The sequence below is a fragment of the Tenrec ecaudatus genome, unplaced genomic scaffold (assembly GCF_050624435.1).
Source record: "Tenrec ecaudatus isolate mTenEca1 unplaced genomic scaffold, mTenEca1.hap1 Scaffold_602, whole genome shotgun sequence".
Lineage (NCBI taxonomy): Eukaryota > Metazoa > Chordata > Mammalia > Afrosoricida > Tenrecidae > Tenrec > Tenrec ecaudatus.
Window position 1 is genome coordinate 183,611 of NW_027459485.1, and position 21,663 is coordinate 205,273.

The following is a 21,663-nucleotide window of genomic DNA, read 5'->3' on the forward strand; positions in this document are numbered from 1 at the left end:
ATTAAGTACAAGAAACCAGTCTGAAAAAGCTACATAATGCATGATTCCAATTATAAAGCAAAATTAAAGAGACAGAAACAAGGTCAGCGACTAGCAGGAGTTCAAGGAACAATAGAGGAACAAACAGGTGGAGCAGAGAATTTTAAGGGCAGTGAAATTATTCTGCATGAAACTTTAATCTTGGGTACAGGGCATGCCTACGGGCAACCATAAGCGTCATCCTGAATGGGAACAAGAGACAGCAGTTAATAACGAAAACTGATGCTGTGGAGTTAGTTCTAACTCAGGGCAACACATGTATTTGTCAGAGTCGAAGTGCTCCATGGGGCTTTCTTGGTCATGATCTGACTCTGTAATTCTAACATCCCAGAAAACCTGATCTGATCTGTAACCACATGGAGTTTCTTTCTATCTCGTTATTTATTTTTCAATATGAAAACCGTTTGCAGTAGTGGTCTCATACAATATCTGTCTCTTGTGATTGACTAATTTCACTCAGCATCATGTTCTCCCGAATAATCCATATTATTGTTTTGCATCACATCTTTTAAAACAGTTGTATTAGCACTTCACCCACGTCATACAATTCAATCAGATCAAGAAAAGTTGTCCAATTGTTACAATATTTAATTCAAAACCTTTTTCTTCTTCCTTATACTCATTGTAATTCATGTACTTATTTTTTTCTAACTGTGGCACAAATATACAGAAATATTTTCCAATTGCACAACTTCTAGTTGTATAATTCAGAGCGAGAAGAGGCTCAATAATATTCTTCATGTTGTACAACTATCATTGTTATCCTTTTTCAAACTATCGACCACAGTGACAGAAACTCAATGCTCCCAAAGCAACAGATCTTTCCCCTTCACCCATGGTAACTGTTGGTCAAGTTTGGTTTCTTTTTTTACAGTATTTTAAAAAATCATTTTATTAGGGGCTCATACAACTTTAAAAAAATTTATTATTTTTTTTAAACAATTTATTAGGGGCTCATACAACTCTTATCACAATCCATACATATACATACATCAATTGTATAAAGCACATCCATACATTCTTTGCCCTAATCACTCTCAAAGCATTTGCTCTCCACTTAACCCCTCTGCATCAGGTCCTCCCAAGAGCAACCTCACTGGACACCCCTCCCCCCACAATGTCAGCCCTCCCTCTTCTCCCCTCAACAGGCATGCACCTATGTTCCCCCAAATTTGACCATTGCCTTTCTTCTTTCCTGTGCTGCCCCTCGCATCAGTAAGCCCCATTCCTCTGACAGGGCTGATTCCCTCTCTGGGAGACCTCACCCCAAATCCACATGGCTACCTCTCAGGGACCAGCATCAACCCCACCCCATCCATCTGATTCCAGCTCTCATGAGGTGACCTTCGGCCAAGTGACCTACATGATACTTACTTTGAGCAGATGATGTGTGGCTCTTTAGCAGCCTGCCTGGTCCCCAGCCAGACGATTGGATGGCCTGCACACTTGAACTTGTGCCCGTTCTGCTGCATGTTCCTATTATCGTGGACTCACACAGTGTTTATCCTTCTGTGCTTGACTAGCTTCACTCAGCATAATATCTTCCAGATGCCTCTACAACTTGAGGTGTTTCATTGCTGTTTTTAGGGATGTATTCCATTGTATGTATGTACCAGAGTTTTTATCCACTCTTGTACTGATGGTAATGTAGGCTGTTTCCAGCTTCTTCCTGCCCACCCACCAGCTTTTTGCTATGAACTCTGCTGTGATGACCATAGGGGAGGGAAACATCTGTCCGTGATCTGCTTCTTATTTCTTTGGGGTACAAACCAGCAATGGTATTGCTGGATCATATGGTAGTTCAGTTGCCATCTGTTTTAGGTATCGCCATACTGCCTTCCAGAGTGCCTGTACATATTTACCAGTCCACCAGCAGGGGATAAGAGTTCCTATCTCACCACACACTCTCCAACATTTGTTGTTCTGTTTCTTTTGAAAAATCATTTTATTGGGGACTTGTACAACTTATTGTAATCCTTCCATTGTGTCAAGCACATTTGTTCATTTGTTGCCATCATCATTTTCAAAATATTTTCTTTCTACTTGAGCCCTTGGCATCAGCTCCTCATTTCTCCCCCTACCTCCTCCCTATCCTCCCTTTCACATTCTGGTTTTTTTTAATTGGGCTAGTTATGGGCATTAGGTGGGATCTTATGGTCATTTTGACTCGCATTTCCTGGGTGGCTAGTGACAGGGAGCATGTATCAGTATACCAGTATCAGACTGTTTTGACAACTGTGGCTGTATAAGTAGGTTTTGGGGTCAAGTAATGTGAGATCACCTGCTTTGTTCTTTTTCTTGGGGAGTTCTTTGCTTATCCTGGGTTTCTTCCCTTTTTATATGGAGTTAATAATCAGTGTTTCCATTTCTTTGAAGAATGATGTTAGAATTTGGATCGGCAATGCATTTTATTTGTAGATTGTTTTAGATAGTATCAACATTCTCACAATACTGAGTCTTCTGATCCACAAACACGGAATATGCTTCCATTTGTGTAGATCCCGGTTGGCTTCTTATAGTAATGTTCTATAGTTTTCTTCGTACAAGTCTTGGTTTTGGGTTAAGTTTATTCCCAGGTATTTCAGCTTTTGCAAAGGATACTGATTCCTTGGTATCTTTTTCTGTACCCCCATCCCTGGTATAGAAGAAGTCAATTGTTACTCTTGTATACTGCTACTCTACTAAACTCCTCTATGACTTCCAGCTAGTCTCTTGTGGACCCTTTAGGATTCTCAATATATAAAATCATATTATTTGCAAACAGTGAAGTTTCACTTCTTATAATGAGATTCTTGAGGCTCTTGCTATCTATATTTTCAACTTGTCTTTTCAGAAAGGTTGTAGGAATTTACTCTCTTTTTAAGATTTAATTCCTTTATGCTACTCTTCTAAATAAAGCAGATTTATAAAAAACTATGATATTCCATGTTCTTTTCCCCCAGGCTTCCTGGCTATGTGTGGGGCAGTGTATGTCTCCATATCTTTAAGTTGTTGCTCTCATATTCCCACTCTGCACTGCCCACTCACCTGCTCTTTCACCTGGTGACCAGCCCGATCCATCTTCAGTGTCAGCAACTGAACGGGTACTTGATTTTTCTCATTTTGAGCCTTGTGGACAAAGGCCTCCTCACCCAGGTGAAGGATCCTATGGTTGAGCTGAGATGACTGATCCTTGTATTTCTGACTCTAGAGCAAAAAAGGGTAAAACAATGATTGAAAACAAAAACGAAGCCCCAGCAGATCCTTTCAGTGGTTAATGAGGGGTAATTTTGTCTCACTGTGGGACGTGGCAACATCTGGAGGCATTTTTCATGGTCATAATTGGGGTAGGTAGGGGTGGCTACTGACATGTAGAAATGCTACTAAATATCCTACAGTGTATAGGACAGCCCCTATACAGACTTATCCAGTCTCACACAGCAATGATGCTGAAGTTGAGAACTCTGCTTTATTCCTGAGAAGAAGTGAGAATACATCTAGACCATAAAGAACATTCAAACCACTGTTCTGAAGGCCTCCCACTTTTATCTAAGTTATTTAAAACATCGTGTTAAGGGGGGGGGGGGGAGGAAGAAACTTAAAGCATATGAATCTCTTCAAAAGGACCTCTGACCTGTCCCTGATATCCAAATCTATCTGGCAGTAAGTTGTTGATATTCTCAGTACCACTGGGCCAGGAAATTAGAGTGTCTGACAGATGTCCTCTTGGTGTATACACAAATGGCCGTGTGTTCCAACAGTTGCTAGAAAATTTCTCAGTTTTTCACCATAGAGATTTCAGTTACTGTCAACCACTGGTCAGGAGCATCTTTCAATAAATTACGATTTAAAAGAATCAAATTACATTTTTGTTGGATTGCCTTTCTTTTTTTCTCACAACAATTAGTTTTCAGGGGAGAGAGCAACCACAGTTCCAAGGTATTCCCACGTTGGTGTGAATACCTATGGTTCAGCAATGAGCAGAATCATATCATTTTTATCTTGTAGGTTTAATACGCACACACAAGGGTAAGTATAAAAGCATTGTATAATAGAAACTTGTTAAAAATGATTATGGAAACATATGTATGAATGTGCTTGACACAATGAATGTATGTATGGAATGTGATAAGTTGTATGAGCCCCCAATAAAATGATTAAAAAAAGAAACCTTAATTAAACAAAACTATCAAAATATGAAGCTACTGTTTCATGTCCTATCTTTATCTATGCCTATATGCTTCTGAAGTGTTTTCATTTTTCTATTCATTTCCCAAAGAATTATCACTCTTCAATTTATGTCATGTCAAATGGGAGTTTTGTCATGTTCAAGGGATGCAAATCATGTTCGTTTTAAATGTCCTCTGACCTTGGGAACACAGAGCAGTGTGGAAGGCAGATAAGGCTGCGTCAGGTGGATGGGTCGTTCCCAATGAGGAGCTCGTCAGACAGTCCTTGCTACCCTTCAGGAGGAGCAGGTATGGCGCCGTAACAGAACACACGCCGTGGTACATTTTCCTGTCCTTCTTCCTCCTCCCCAGCGCAGCTTTCCATTCTCTTCAGATGTCTTCCTGAGAAGTCTCTGTGATCATCTTCTTTGAGAAAATATAAAGAGGATTCCTTTGAAACCCAGAAAGAGAGTCTCCAAAGCCTTCTGAGGTGACTTGCCTTGAATTCATCTTTGAGGTCTTCCCGACCTTCATTAAAACGCTAAAAAGTATTGTGTTATGTGGAGCAGCAGCATTCCTGTAAACTTGTGGGAAAACTTAATTAATTTGGGAATATTCACTTGAGTTTTGTTAAAAATGTGATAGCCCTGATGTAAATGAAAATTGATTTTTTAAAATTTATGTTTTTCCCAGATCATTTTATTAGGGCATAATCCAGACATCATACCAATAGCTCTATCAGATCAAGCAGCGTTGTGCAATTACTGCATATAATCAATTTCTTCCTTTTCATACTACGTGATATCAGCTCCCCATTACCTCTTTCCTCCCCATCAATACACCCCAAGAACTCTTACTCCAGTTATTACCTCTACAGATTCACCCAATCTGGGTTTGATAAACCCCCAAACACAGAAAGATACATAACAGAGAATCAAGAAAGGTACCAAAATAACAAAATACAGCAGAGTTAAGACCTAATCTAGAAAACAACAGCAAAACCCAGAAAATATTAAAAACTAGATAAAAGTCAAAGTGTATCTAAAGGGAGCTCAAATAACAAGATTTTAACCATTCAAGCCCTATTTATCATTTTAATTTACTATAATCGTCTTTCCAATACCAGCTGCCTGATAACCAGGTTATTCCTATCCCTCAGTGATAGTCAGAGGGGGGCCACTGGAGGCTTATTCCCTGTGGAGAACCTGAACATGTATTTTGGGCTCCCACTGTCAGCCATAGCTTTGTGAACACCAGAATTTCACAAATTTCAGCTCTGACAGCACTCCCTTCTTCAGATCTGGTTTATATAATTGATAATCCTTGGATCATCGATGATCGTGTGCTTCTTCCAGGTGAGTTTACTGACATCTCACTTAGATGGGTGCTTATTTGAAACAAGCTCCAATTATTTCCAACAGGGTTTTGTGGAGACCTTGGGTTTTTCTCTCTCTATAAAATCATACCATCTGCAAATAACTAGAGCTTAATTTCTCTTTGCCCAATTGCACTCCCTTAATCTCTTGTTGCCTTTTGATTCTGGCTAGGATCTAGCACAATGCTGAATAAAAGTGGGGATAATGGGCATCTTTGTCTGGTTCCCATTTTCAATTGCAATGATTTCAGCTTTTCTCCATCCAGTATGATACTGGCTGTTGGATATTAAGACATGGACTTTAGTATATTGAAGAATTTCCTTATATTTAATTATTGTTTTTATTAGGAATGGGTGTTGGATATTGTCAAATGCTTTTACTACATCCATCAATATGATCATCTGGTTCTTCTATATTTTGTTTATATGGTGGTATGAATCCCATTTGGGCATGAAGTATTATTATTATTTTGATATGTTGTTGAATTCTACTGGCCAGGATTTTGTTGAGAATCTATGTTCATGAGAGATATTGGCTTGTAGTTTTCTATTTGTGTGAGGTCTTCCTTTCATTGTCATTGGTTTAGTAATTTTTTCTCCATCTTTTGACTCTCAGTCTGTTTTTGTCTGTGAGTTTGAGGTGTGTTTCTTGAAGGCAGCAGATTGATGGATCTTGTTTCCTAATCCAGTCTGCTACTCTGTCTTTTGACTGGGGTATTTAGCCCATTGATTTTCATTGGTATTAATTCCAAATGCAGGTGAGTTACTATCATATTGTATTATCTGTGTTTGGGAGGGAGGAATCTATTCATGTCCTTGTTTCCCGTCTAGATCTACTGTTTTGGGTGTTGTTTTAGTGTGTTGACTTCTGGATAGTAGCACGGACTGTGGCGATCTCATAATGTTTTTGTGCTGTTGATTTTCTGACCATAGAGATATGGTTAGTGTTTTCGGCAATGCTGGTTTTGTTTTTATGAATTCTCTAACTATTTCCTTGTTTGGGAATACCTTTATTTCTTCTTTATATGTGATATATCGCTTTGCTGGATACAGGATTTTGGTTGGCAGGTTTTTACTTTGAAAGTTTGATCTATGTTGCTCCATTTTCTTATTTCCTGCATATTTTCTGCTGAGAGCTCTGAGCTTATTCCAATCTGATTACCTCTGAAGGTGACTTTTTCCCTCTCTAGCTGCTCTCAAGATTCTCTCCTTTTCCTTGAAGTTGAATATTTTGACTATCATATGTCCTGATGCCCTCCTATACATGTCCCCTACCCCCACCCCCCGGGTCTAACCTCCTTGGAGTTCTCTCTGTCTCCTGAATGGTTATTATCTCCTCCTTTATAGTACTGGGGAAAATTTCCTCCACAAATTCTCTTACTAATTTATATGTAGATTTGTTTGTTTCTTCCTGTTCCAGTATTCCAAACAAGACATTCATTACTTCTGTTCATGGTTTCTCACATCATCCTCAGGTTTACTTCAGATTATTTTACTTTTTTGTTTGTTTCTCTCATTTGCTGAAGTCTGCATGGTTGTCTTCAAGTTCATAGATTCAATTTTCATTTTCTTCCATTCTATTGTTCAGTTCTTTTTTGGGGGTAATTATTTTATTGGGGGCTCATACTACTTTTATCACAATCCATTCATACATCCATTGTGTCAGCACATTTGTACATTTGTTGCCCTCATCATTCTCAAAACATTGCTTTCTACTTGAGTCCTTGGTATGAGCTCATTTTTTACCCTCCCTCCCTGTCCCCCTTTCTCATGAACACTTAATAATTTATAAATTATTATTAGTCATGTCTTACACTGTTCAACGTCTCTCTTCACCCACTTTTCAGTTGTACATCCCCCAGGGAGGGGGTTATATGTAGATCATTGTAATTGGTTCTCTCTTTCTACCCCCACCTTCCCTCCACCCTCCCAGTATTGCCACTCCCACCACTGGTCCTGAAGGGTTCATCTATCCTGGATTCCCTGTGTTTTCAGTTCCTATCTGTACCAGTGTACATCCTCCGGTCTAGCCAGATTTGTAAGATAGAATTGGGATCATGATAGTGGTGGGGAAGAAACATTTAAGAAATAGAGGAAAGTTGTATGTTCATCATTGCTACACTGCACCCTGACTGGCCCATCTCCTCCCCGTGACCCTTCTGTAAGGGGGTGTCCAATTGCCTACAGATGGGCTTTGGGTCCCCAATCTGCACTCCCCTCATTCACAATGATATTATTTTTTGTTCTTTGATGCCTGATACCTGATCCCTTTGACACTTCATGATCACACAGGCTGGTGTGCTTCTTCCATGTGGGCTTTGGTTGGCCTAGAAGGCCACTTGTTTACCTTCAAACCTTTAAGACTCTAGATGCTATATCTTTTGATAGCCGACACCATTGACTTTCTTCACCACATTTGCCTTCAGTGATTGTGTCTGGAAGGTGAGCATCATGGAATGCCAGTTTAATAGAACAAGTGTTCTTACATTGAGAGAGTACTTGAGTAGGGGCCAAATGTCCATCTGCTACTTTAATACTAAACCTATAAATATATGCATAGTTCTATTTCTCCATCATCATATATAAATATATTTACATATGTACATGCCTATATTTAGAGCTCTATAAATGCTATGTGCCTTGCAGTTCTTTCCTCTATTTCCTTTTACTTTGCTCTTGTTCATGTTCAGCCTTCATTAGGGTTTCAGTAATTCCTCTCGGTTACATTACCCATGATCAAGCCCTACCAGGCCTCTTACACGCTCCTCACCACTGATTTTGGATCACTTGTTGTTCTCTTGTCCCTTGGTTTGTTAACCACTTCTTTTCCCGAACCTTCCCCTCTCTCATGTCCCCCTGGAACTGTCAGTCCCATTGTTTTCTCCTCCAGATTGTTTATCCCACCTATTTTATCTAGATAGACCTGCAGAGATAATAATACACACAAAAACAAGACAGAACAAAACAAAGCAACAAAAGAAAACAAAACAACACCACCAAAAAACAAATGACAAAAAAAAAAGAAAAGCCTGTCAATAGTTCAAGGTCTGTTTGTTGACATTTGCGAGTGTTTGCTGATTGAGCCTGATGGGGTGCCATGCTCTGAACCCAAAGTCTATTTTTAATAATGCCTCGGGACTTCCTTGCTCTGCTCCCCTTGCTGTTCTGTTGCATGCCCTTCATGTTTTGCCTCAGTGTGGTGGGGTCAGATCGGTCTAATTCCCACACTGTGTCTCCAGTGTTGTCCCCTATAGGGCTATGGGTCAGTGGGGGATGTCCTGTCTCATAGTGGGACCAGCCATATGGTCCTCTCTGTGCATTGGCTGTTCTTAGTGGGGATATTGTCCTTAAGGCTTGGTGGGCCAGGATGTGCTCCAGTCTCTCTTCCTCCCCCTTCATTTGCTTCGATTTGCTCTGATCAGACATGTCCCTCTCTCGGAGCTGTAGCTTCAATGCTATCCTCTGAAGTACTTTCTTCTGGGGGCAAGGGCTGCTGTCCATGTAGTTGGGATTGGGGCCAACCCCTCAGACCTCTCTACTGGTTCCTTGCTTCATGCCAGTATGTTGCATTCACATCTTGGAGCATGGGGTAGAAGTCTGGTCCTTCTTTCCCGGCGACGATATGAACAAGACCCTCCCTTTGGATGGGTTAGTTCCCTGTTCCCCAGCTACCCATTTATTTCATTTTCTTCCCCCTCCCCCCAACCTTTTTAATTGTCTAACATATGTATCCCTGGATTTGGTCTGGCCCCTGCCATACTACCTGGACCTCACCCCAGGAATGTTTGTATACAGTAGCTTTTTCCTTATGTCCCTTTTGCATTTTTTTTAAGTTTACCTCAGCGGACTCATGTTGTATTTGTGTTTTGTGCTTGGCTTACTTTGTTTAGCATCATTTTCTCCAGTTTTTCCCATGTGGCAAGGTGCTTCATGCATTCATCACTGCTTTTTAGTGATGTGTAGTACTCCAGTGTATGTATGTACCATAGTTTTTATTTAAATCATTTTATTAGAGGCTCATACAACTCTTAGCACAATCCATACATACATCAATTATGTAAAGCACATCTGTACCATAGGTTTTTAATCCATTCATCTGTTGATGGAAATTTGGGTTGTTTCCAACTCCTTGCAATTGTAAACTGTGCTGCGATGAACACCGGTATTGCTCAGTTCTCATACAATGTTTTTTAATTCTGTTATCTCATTGTTTTGTTTCTCGGTTTCTTTGGGGTGTGAGGTTTTTAGTATCACACTGTCTTCCTTTTTTCAGAATTGATCCCCAAATCTCTTGTATGGTCACAAACATCATTCACCTGTATTCTCTTTCTGGTAATTTAAGGTCTTCACTTTCTGTGTATTCCAATGAAGTTGCGTAATCTTCAGTTGTTGACTTTTGTTTATCTTGATTTTTTGTGGTTACTACTGCTGACTGTTGTTTGCATGGCATAGTGATCCAACTGTAGATGGTATGTAAGGTTCTGGATTGTGTGTGAGTAGGTGGAGGAGGGAGAGACAGGACTTGCTCTTTGGGTTAGTGGAGAAAGTTCAGATAGGGGCTGGAAATTGTATTCTGTTGAGATGAGGGAGAAATGATAGAGCTGACTGGGTAGAAGGAATAGGAGATAGGAATACATGAGTAGGATTTAGGTGACAGAAATAATCATGTGGTGTTCTGGTTATAGTGGTTTTCTGATAAATTAAAAAAGGGGATTTTAAGGGGTCTGCTAGTACTTGTTAGTTTATGTGAAAGTGTGTCTCACTGTTAAGATTCTGGCTGAGACTGGCTGAATTCCCAAGGAGGTTCTAACTGGTGGCAGTTTCTAACATTTTATATTTTCTTTTGGCTGAGGTTTTTCTCTGTTTTGCTTTGTCATTGTTTGTGCTTTGTGTGATTTTCTGTGTATGAAATCCAGGCTATGTAAATCTCTAGAGACAGTAACTGGAGTGATAGTTGGCTAGGGGCATGGCAGGGAGGATGCGGGAAGTGGGAAGCTAACAATGAGTGGAAGAAGGAAGAGTTCTGACATTGATGGTGCTGATGACTGCACAACTCTTACTCTTGTACTTCTGCCACAGAAGCCTCATCTCAATCTAATTATTATCAATGACTAGACAAACCCAAACTTCAAGACACAGAACAAAACAATTGCATGTAATATTCAAAAGTGCCATGGTCTCCAAAATAAAGAATAGACCGAGAGAAAGAGACAAGAAGACATGATATAAATGCCACATGTGATTCTAAGAATTATCAGGATGGCTGGCAGCACCAAAATGGGGTGTCCCTGACGGCAGTAATGTATCCACACGAACTTTCTGATTTTTGACAAGGGAAGTAGTTACTGCATTCTGAAATCGTTGAGGAACAAAGTCCTCTATAATATTCGAAAATAGTTTTTAAAGAAAGAAAGAAAGAGAGAAAGAAAAGTTCATTAGCTTCACATCAGGTGGTAATACTAAACCTGACTATTGATCATTTCCATTTCAAGGCAGGCCTGATATTTCTCTTTCTTTAAAATATCAATTTCTTTCCTGTTGAAAAAGCAAAATTAACAATATCATTGCCAATTAATGTGTTTTCTTCTTCTAGTAACAGTCCACCATGGCTTGGACAAAAAGGCCCACCCCTACCTCCCCTCATATTCTACGGCCCAGATCCCTCTACACTACTGCTACTGCTATGATTGATAATAGTGGTGATGGTTCAATCTTGATCCCAAGCTCCTAAAGCCAGAAGAATTTAGGAAAGTTTACCCTTAGGACTTCAAACCGATTCATTCCAGTTCCAACCCCTGTTGATAATTTGAATTTTTGACCTAAATATACTGAATCACAATCAATATTTTAGCAAAGTTCTCAGGCGATTCTTTAATTTTTAAAAAAGTTCTATTGATACATAATTCACAAATATACAATTCAATAGTTCAATCATATCAAGATTGTATAATCATCACCACAATCAGTTTTGGAACATTTTCTTCATTCTTGTACTCGTCGTTATTAGCTTCCCATTTCCTTCTAACCAACTGTGTGAAACTCCCAAAGAACCATTAATCCAGTTAGGGTCTGTATAGATGCACCTATTCTGGACTTCATCTATAGGAAAACATACTTTAAAAACAACAGAAACAACTAACAATAACAAAGTAAAACAGACAAGAACATTTAGAAAAGAAAGCAGAAAGTATTAAAAACTGGAACAAATTAAAAATGGAACTTAAGAGAGATCAAAAGACAAGGTGCCAAATTTCAAACTAACTGCATCTCCAATAATCCCCTTTCCAATGCATTTTACATGAGAACAAGGCTGGTCCCATCCTTGGTCTAGGGTCAGATGGGATTCGTCAGGTGACTCTTTTGGAGGCGGAAATGAAAATTTTCATCAGGGAGGGTGAAACCAAAGCCAGGTGTCACCTTGGTTTGTGCTGGTAACTGCCAAGGTCAATGGTATAGCCTCCCACACCCCTTAACGATTCAGTCTTAGAAACCCTCTACAGACTCAATGAGAGTGGGTTTAGTTTTCGCTTGCAAGATTTTGCCAGATTGTACAAAAGGAGCATTCTCCGTGGCAATCCTTAGTCAAGCAAATTACTACGGATTTAGCAAAGTATGGAACTAGCCACCCAGCAACACAAACACAAACCATCTTACCCTCACTGCGATCTGCTGGGAATGGAGTCTGGTAGTAAACTTAGGAGAAAATGGTTTCAAGGGAAAACCTCCTGGATTTCAGAACTGTAATGATGCAAATCCCCGCTGGTCCCTTCCCCTGCCATCCATATTCTGACCGTCATGGCTACTCCATCAACTATGCTCCATGCTCGCAGCAGGTCAGAGTTGACTTTATCTTGAACTTCTTATTTGGAAGAAAAATCAAAAGGCAGACTGCCCTTGGATATGGCTACAGCAGTGAAAACTCACTGACCAGTGTTAGCACTCCACTCCCTGTCCCTTGTTCCTGCCTCAGTGTCCTAGGGCCCAGACCTACCCCTAATGCCGATATCTACATACAAATATAAACCGTGGTGAAAAGTCCACCTGAAATTATTACTGAGTCATGAACATAGATATTGTATTTGTCTAGGAAGGCCCTAGGATCATTTCACTGTACTAAACTATGTCCACCTGTCCTCACCATCAGGTGTGATGCGGAGTACTTTCATACAGGGAATAAGGTGGTATGCCACGATGGCAGAGGTAAGAAGGATGGGTGTAGCAGCTGCTCACTGTGGGGTGGGCAATGCTGCCACATACATACGTGTTCTACCTTTTACGTCTGAGACCAGGCTTCAGGTATGAGAGGGGCTGCCTGCATGGGGAGGTAGGCCAGGGCCCTTTACATATGTGTCATGTCATGGTCAGAGACCAATTAGGTTCATCCACTCTTGGCTTTCTGGAAAGTGAGGTTGATTTGAGAATACGCCCCACTTTCTATCTCAGTAACTTCTACACTCACTTTACTGAGAGGAAACCACTCATTCTGCTATGTGAAAACTGGGTCACAAGCTCAAAGGTCCTAAGTTGAACCTGGACAAGCCTTTACCTCTGTACATCATTTGTTCTTTCTGCAACTTAAAGTTCTTGCTGAATCCTTCCCAATTCATTTGTCAACGATGTGTTTTCTTCAGAAAGCCTCTGTAGCTCGGCTCTGCAAGCACAATTGACAATCAGAAGTAAGTTGGGAACCATGTGCCCATGGTTGGTATCAATGCGTAATACTGAATGTGAGACCTTGGGGCATTCCAAAAGCTATTCCCTGCTAGTGAATCCCGGCAGGGATCTAAGAAACAAGAATGAACAGAGCTTAAAATATATGCACACATTTTCCTCTTTAGTGAGACTGTCACCTGCTATACTCCAAGGTCATCACTGGAAGGAAAAACTGAGGAAGAAACACATATTGATTTATGGAGCGGCCTGATGCACAGTGAATACCTCAGCAGAGAAAGGCAGGTGTCACTATCTACTCCATGACCAAGGCTACCCTGGGCCACATTATTTCCTGACAAACAATTCTTATAGAATCTCTGCCAAGACAACACAAGTGATTTATGACAGGCAAGTATTTTTACCAACAAAAAAATCCCTAATGAGCTTTGAACCCATACTTTCTGTCCTGAACACATGTCGATATTTATCCCCCCAACTACGTCTTTGTCTGGCATCTTGTTAGATTCTAATTTTCCCAATCTAAGTAATCAAGGTACTATATAACCTTGCCATGCTTATCTTATGCATTATGTTCTAGTATCAAGCACAAATATGTCTCATCTGACTTCATTTGATCTCATGGGGCACTAAGGGAAAAATAGAGAAAAAGAAGTCATGGGAACTTTAAAAGCAGCAAAGGGTTTAGAGTAGGGCTGTCAAATAAATGGGACATGAAATTTGAAATGGTCACTCTGGCTCTAGTATGGGAAACAGACTGATTCTAGGTGTGTACACTGTGTTAGGTGGAGGTGGAATTCTACTTTTGGCTGCTTGGAGCGCAGATACACTGAAGATTGCTCATCCTATCTGCTGAACAATTAAGAGACTATGTGAAGCCAAGTATGTAACTGCCCTCACAGAAGTAATGGAGAACACACTCAGAGCAGAAGACAATGGATGACTAGGGGCTCCGAAAACGTAGACAATTGTGTGTGTCAAGAGATTCCACCAAGAGTCAAAAGAGAAGCCAAAGGCTGTGGAATTTCATATTGGACAATGACATACTGGACAAGAGACTCATCTCTAAAATTTACAGAAAATTGAGTATCTCAACAGAAAGAGATAGACAATCTAATTTAAAAAATGGTCAAAGGATGTGAACAGATCCTTCACCAAAGAAGACATTCAGGGGGGCAAAAATATATGAAGAAATGCTCTTAATCATTAGCCATTAGAGAAATACACATCAAAATGAGATACGACCTCACCCCCCAAATTAACTGGAAGGTTAAAAAAAACAACAACAGATAACAACAAATGATGGTGAGGGTGTGGAAAGACTGGCACTTTCATACACTGCCGGAGGAACTGGGAAATGGTGCAGCCACTGTGGCAGGCAGTATGGTGCACCCTGAGAAAGTTGGGAAGAGAAATACCATGACACATCAATCCCTCTACTTGGTATGTGTCTTCGAGAAATAAAAACTATGACACAAATAAATAGATACAGACCCATGTTCATCATAGCATTATTCACAATAGCAAAAAACAGGAACAATCTAAATGCCCTGCAGTGGAAGAATGGATGAACAAACTTGGGTGCAATAAACACACAATGAAATGCTATGCAACGTCGAAGAATAACGATGCACCTGCAAAGCCCTCACAGAGGGATGGACACGGAGGACAGTACGCCGAGTGGAATCAGTCAAAAACAAAAAGGACAGATATCGTATGAGACCACCACTATAAAAAATCAACAGTAAGTTTTCTTATGGAAATAAAAACATTCCTTGAGGTTGCAGAGGATGGAAAGGAGGGGGGGGGGAAGGTGCGGCTAGAACACAGGCAAGTGATAGCCTGGGCGGAGGGGAATGCAACACACAGGAGAAACGATGGAGGCAGGCAGGCGAGTACACCGGTAGTTTGCAAGAGTGAGAAACTACAGACGCAAACACTGTTAGATTCAAAGTCCTACAACAGTGGGGGATTGGGGAATCTACAAGTGAGTACTTGGACATACACACAGGCTGAACAGATAGGAGACTTTTACAAACATATATATGTGTGTGTGTGTGTGTGTGTGTGTGTGTGTGTGTGTGTTTAAAAGAGAGTATTTGTATATTTACTTTTACTGCAAATATATCCATGAATGTGGTGGGGCGAACAGAGGACAAAATTATGACAACTTCTTAAATATAAGCAGATACTCTGAAGGAATAAGGTACTGGGCTTTGGGGGAGTGGTATCACAATAGTTGCAGGGGACAAAATGATCCATTAGCATATCATAGTTCACAAAGACAGTGCTCTACATTCTAATCTGGTAAGTAGCAGCGGTCTTAAAGGTCTCTGAGCAGCCGTCTAGGGTGCAAGGACTGATCTCTCCCTGTCCAGAGCAGAGCAGCGGGGTGGCAGTTAAACAGACACAGGGAAAACACTTAGTCGAAGGGACAGTGAGAACACCGGTCTCCACAATCCTGGGCCCAGAAGAACGGGGTGATACCTGGCGCCACCACCACCAGCTCTGCATAAAATCACACTAGAGAGTCCTGGAAAGAGAAGAAGAACCTGTCAATCAAAATCCTAAAAGAAACCAGGCTTACTGGTCAGACAGCGTCTGGTAGGGCCCCTAAGACCGTGCTCCCTTGGGTCTGGACTTCAACTCACTACTGTGTTAGAAAAGTCAACCGTTAAAATGAGATGGGGAGCATTCACCCAAAGACAGAAGGCTAGGAAAGGAGGAGAAAAGGACATAGAAAACAGGGAAGTCGTGGACTAAGGGAAGGCATATTAAGGGGACTGGAATGAATGAATGGCATCAAAATATGTATGAATTGCAGAGTGTTAAAGTATGATCTGCTCTGTAAACCTTAATTCACAATAAAAACTTCATTAAAAAAAGAGTTGTAGTTGAGTTTTGCACAAGACACATTGTTTCTTATGTCAATAAAAAGGTAAACATTATTATATCTTAAAATCTAAAAAATTCCATTCCATACAAACATATTGCATTGACCCAGAACTTTCATAGCAGTAGAAAAATGCAGGCAAGAGAATGAAAAATAAAGTGCAAATGAAATAACTATAGCTCTAAGCAACAATATGGAAGAATCTCACAAACAACATATGGTAAGAAAGGACGGATGGTATGCTTCTTTTATATAAAGTGCAAAAACAGGCAAAATTAAGGAGTTAGAAGTCAGGATACTGGCTATGTGTGGGGAATCCAGGAGGGTTCTATTTCTTGTTTTGGGTGCTGGTAAAACGATCTGATCAATTTCTTATAAAATCATAGCAGTACACTTTTTTATTGCATATAACATTAGAATATTTTAAAAAATACACACCTAAATACACCAAAGATATGTGATCATGAATGTATCAGAGATAAAAAACATCCAGATCACTGCTGTGGTTGGCAGATTAATGACCTCCTAAAGACTGTTCTGGGAAGCCATGGTGGTGCAGTTGGTATTGTATTCATCTGCATTTCACTCTAGGTTGCTAACTGGAAAGCCAGCAGCTAAAAGACCCACCCACTCACTGCTCTAAAGGAGAACGATGGGGCTTTCTGCTTCTATCAAGATTTATAGCCTCACAAACCCTAGGGATCAGTTTTACTCTGCCCTTTGGGGTGGATATGAGTCAGAATTAACTCGATGGCAGTTGGTAAAACATTATTCATGTTCTAATTCCCGATTGTGAATATTATGTTACATGGCTAAGGGGAATTACAGTTGAAGATGAAATTAAGTCTGCTGATCAGCTGACTGTGAGAGAATGAGATTATTCTGGACTATTCTAGTGGGCCTATTGTACAGACTAGGGTCCTTTTAAATGAAAGAGGCAGAAGAGGCACAGCCTTAGATTCAGCCAGCCATTGGACGCTTTGAAAAGTGGAAGAGGCCACGAGTCAAGAAATGTGAGTGGCTTCTAGAAGGTGGAAAAAGTAAGTACATGGGTTCTCCTTAGAACCCCTTGGAAGGGGCACAACCCTGATGACACCTCAATTAGAGTACAATTTAGCTCTCAGTTCTAGCTAACATGCAACTAAGCTGTCAAGAAATTAGCTAAATTTTAACCTATTTCTGACCTGTAGCGTCTAGAACTGTAAGATATTAAATCTGTGTTGTTTTAAGCCACTCAGGGACATGGGTCCATCTATGGAAAATATTGGGAAAGGCCTTCCTATATCCCAGGCTTTTGAGATAGAGCATTTGCCAGCCAAAGTCCTCAAGCGAGAAGGCCAGTTCCACCTGTGGCCTTTCAAGCAGCCTGCCCAGCTGGTGGAATTAAGAACTCCCTCTCAGCTCAGCTTTCTCTAGAAGGCATTGGCTTCTGCGGCCAACATCCGAGTGTCCCAGTCAGTTCTTGGGGCTCTCACAGAATTCACGAAGCAGTAGATCTGCGCCAAGGACACTTTCAATAAATACACACAGTGGGACTAAAGGAAGGTGCTTGGAGCTGGCAGGCAGAGACCTTCAGAGACCCCAAAGGAATGAAATGGGGTTCAGGGCAGTCTTTCGTGGGCCCCGTGAGACAAGCACAGATTTCCTGCCGACAGAGATAGTGAAAACCTGAGTCTAAGCCACAGCAGTCCTCTTGGTGAAGTTCTGGGGGTTTCTGTATGGAAAATTTCTCTTTTCGCATTCACACAGCACCTAGCAACACCACGGCCCGAGTACAGGCCAGACTGGGCTTGTAAGCTTGGGCACACCTGGGCTACGTGGTATTCTCCTGGTGCCGAGTCTACCAGCCTGCTAGGAGGAAAGGGGGTTATGCAATCAAGTCATCAGGGACTGAGATGACTCAGTTCCACTTGTTTAAGAATGGATAGAGGGCAAACCTGTTATTCTCTCTCGAGTCTGCTTCTTTCTCCCTAGCCAGAAGCTTATCTTCCAGCTGTAGGAGCCTGGTTTTCATGTCATTCTTTTCTCTCTCCAGCACAGTTTCTACCTTCTGTTATCGGTACAGCATCTTCTAATTTCTGCTGTCCTGTCCTAGTGGTCCCTACCCCATGCTCACCTTCCAAGACACAGAGGCTCCTAGAGGGGCAGCTTGTGTCCAGCCATGTCCAGTAAGGGCTGCTTTGTGGCTTTGGACTCCTGCTGCTCAGATGATCTTTGCTTCTGACCAGCAAGGCTGCTAGCCAAAGGTACGGGTTTCTCCAGGAACATGGGCCTTGCCCCTCTAGGGGATAGCATAGATCACCCATGTCTCTAAAGGAGCAGGAGCCACCTCTATATCATTCACCAAGATGGGATGGCCCTGATAGTGAGCTATGCAGAGGGTCCTCTGGGCTGTGAGGCTGCTCTCGGGACCGGGCTCTGGAAAGGATCTGCAGTGAGATGCCTCCCTGGCATACGCAGGAACTCAGCCTCTCCACGTTCTGACCCTGCTGGTCCCGTCTCCTTTCTGACTTCTGTGGACCTCAGCAGGCCTGGAGGCAGTTGCCTTTCCCTCCTTCAAGAAGGCTTTCAGCCCCTCTGCCTCCAGGGAAAGCCCTTTTAATTGCTTCCTATATGTGGTTTCTAACTTTTCAAGTGCAAACACTTTGCAAATTTTAGCTTGCTCTTTACTCATCAGCCCTCCCTGCCACCCTCCACCCTCCACCCCCCACCCAACTTGCGTTGCTGCTTCTTGCACTGGGCTAGCATCTCCTTCTGCCTCTCTTCTCTATCCCTTGTCCAAGTCCAGCTGGGCTCCCATGTCTGTCACTAGCTGCAGTTGCCTCTGAAGCATCTTTTTCTTTTTACAGTCCCATTGCTGTAACAAGTGCGCTGCTTCCATCCACAGGAGTTTCTGGCTCAGTTCAGCCTTTGCCCCCTTTCTACAGAAACTTTCACATGGACCTGGCTCAGAAACACGAATGCCACATGTATCACAGGGTTAGAAAGGCCTGCCCAAGCGCACGTTCTAAGTGCACAACTCCTCGCTACTCGTGCCAGCTGCGCTCAGAGAGTGCATGCACAGGATCTAGTTGATAATGCAGCAGACACGACTTGTCAAATGGGACTAAATTTACATTTAGACGGATTAAAATGGAATAAAATCAAAGCTCAGATTCTTGGTCACATCAGTCACTTTCAGTGACCCCATGTGGCCAGTGGCTCCTGTAATGGGCAGGCAAACACAAGATATGTCTATCACTACAGAAAGCTGTATTGGGCAGTACTGGCCTAAAGTTTAGTGAAAAAAAAAGTACCTTTAGTCGAAATTACTCTAAAAAGTATTTTAAACATCTAGGAAAGAGGCCTTTAGAAGCCCCAGGAAAATAACACTGAGGTGGAATGAGGCCCAGCTGAGAGCAGTCAGCCTGGGAGAACAAGAGTAACTCAGCTCATCAGAGTCATGCAATATGGCTCGACTCACAATCATGACATGGGGTGGGAATGGGGGTGGGAGCAGCCTTCCAGCCAGTTAAGGAAACTCCTGGGACCAGACATGTCCCTTTGCTGCTTCTTAGAGCCTGAGAGGGCTTGGGAATAGTGGCAATGGTCTATAAGGTGTTCTGGACAGTAGCCCGCCCTTTACCAGACAGTTCACAGGTTCAGATACTATGAAGCAAAATTCTCAGGAGGAAGCTCTGGATCATCCTAGCGGGCAGTATGTGTTATTGCAACGCCCAGGTCTGAGGCCACTGTGTGGTCATCTTTTGGGGAACAGAAAGGCAGGGTACAGAAGAGGGTACAATTCAGTAGTCCAGGATTTTCTTTACTGCCCATACTCAAGCTGCCTCAATTTCCTTGCACCATGACAGAAAGGCAGACTGGCTCTGGGATCATCAACCTCCCCAGGTCACAGGACACGGGAGATGGCTTGGTCCACTGTGGTCATCATAGTGCCACTTCTAACCCGAGCCATGTTCCCAGCTAAGAATGCTTCCCAAGGAGGCTTTGCAGGTCTGGTCAGCAGGGCTCTAGCCCGCTTGGTGTCCAAGTTGGCGAGGGCCAAGATTCTCTGTGGGAGAGTGAGGTCATGATAAATAGGCATGCGCTGGCAGCAACCAGTTATCATTCCACTAAGTGAAACCTACTTGATACGCTCAGTTTTCCAAAGAAATCTTTCATTGCTTTTCTTTGTGATGACACAGCAACTCGCTGCCATGAAACCGATTCTAACTCCTATGCTCTGCAGGATGGAGCAAACTGCTGCCGAGGCTCTCAGATGGTCCCTCTTCTTGGAGGAGCAAGTCTGTTTTTCTCTCACAAAGCAGTTGGGAGGTTGGAATCACCAATCTTGTAGTTAGCAGCCTGATGCTAACCCAAACCCCAGCAGGGCTCCTTTCGCTTAGGACAGCTTTGAAAAGCTACCTTCGCAGATAACTGGCCTCCCTATTGCAAAGGAGCTTTTAGCCTTTTTCTCCATTTGCCCACATGCTACCGTGTGCACTGGAAAATTAGAACATGACATTAAATAAGGAAGATGCTTTGCTACTTTGTTCCTTTGCTACAGAGAAGTCTGAGGCAGAAAATAAATATGAATGTGTTAAAAGTAGTCTACAAACTAAATTACTTCATAACTTAAGTTTTAATATATATATTTCTAATTTAAGTTAAAACAACTCATACAAAGCCCTATTTTTTCCTACCTTCCTCTCTGTGGCCAGAGAAAAACTACCCACTTAGCATGCACTGCAGTTGAGTCATTTCCTGAATTAAATATCTAATGTGGGTTTTTGGGAAGAACTTCAGACTGAAGGAGGACCCAGAAGAAAACAGGGCAGCAGACCTGATTTGTGGTAGTCCGTGCTGGTGTCTCAGGCGTAGCTTCTCGTCTGGCCACTGAGCTAAGGTGGCCAACTCCTTGGGGCAATGTGGGCCCCCACTCCTTATCTCCCACAGCTGCCCCTGCAGGCTGCAAAGGGCATCCTGAGACTGTGCATGGAGCGCCTCCAGGTCTGCTCTCTGGCTCTCTAGCATGCTGACTTCACTTTTGAACATAAGCTCCATTTCCCTTTTCTCCTTCTCAAAGTTTTTCTTCATTAGTTCAATTTCCTGCTTGTAGTTTACCGGGAAAGAGAAACATTAGCCCCTGACAATATGACATGGAAACAGCAAGGTTGTCGGGCATGCCAAGGAGCTGAGGCCTGCAGAAGTCAGGGATGAAAAGGCAGCGGTGACATCCCCAAGACTCAGTGCTCAAGATGTAGGCACAGCCTTGTCTGGACCAGTTGGATAACCTCCCGTGGGAGAAGATATTGTCTGGCCGTTGGCTGGCAAGCTCCGTTTAGGTAAGTAACTTGCACCCAGGAGCTCAGAGGTCCCGGTGGAAACAGGGTGGCTGGCTCTCTGAGTCCTGAAAGTAGAAAGAACGCGGCACATGGCAACTGTGTGCGGACATTCTCTTAGTCACCATCTAAGGAGAGGCAGGAGCTAACTTCATCTGAGAAGACCTTGTGAGCCAGGGTAATCCTGGCTGAGAAACTATGCAGCATCCCAAGAGA

General features: G+C 42.2%; 1 pseudogene; it reads right to left on the minus strand.

The window, feature by feature from the left end:
* Positions 1-3,066: 3,066 nt before the first annotated feature.
* Positions 3,067-21,663, minus strand: part of LOC142436755 (ninein-like protein) — a 105,484-nt pseudogene continuing 86,887 nt past the window's right edge.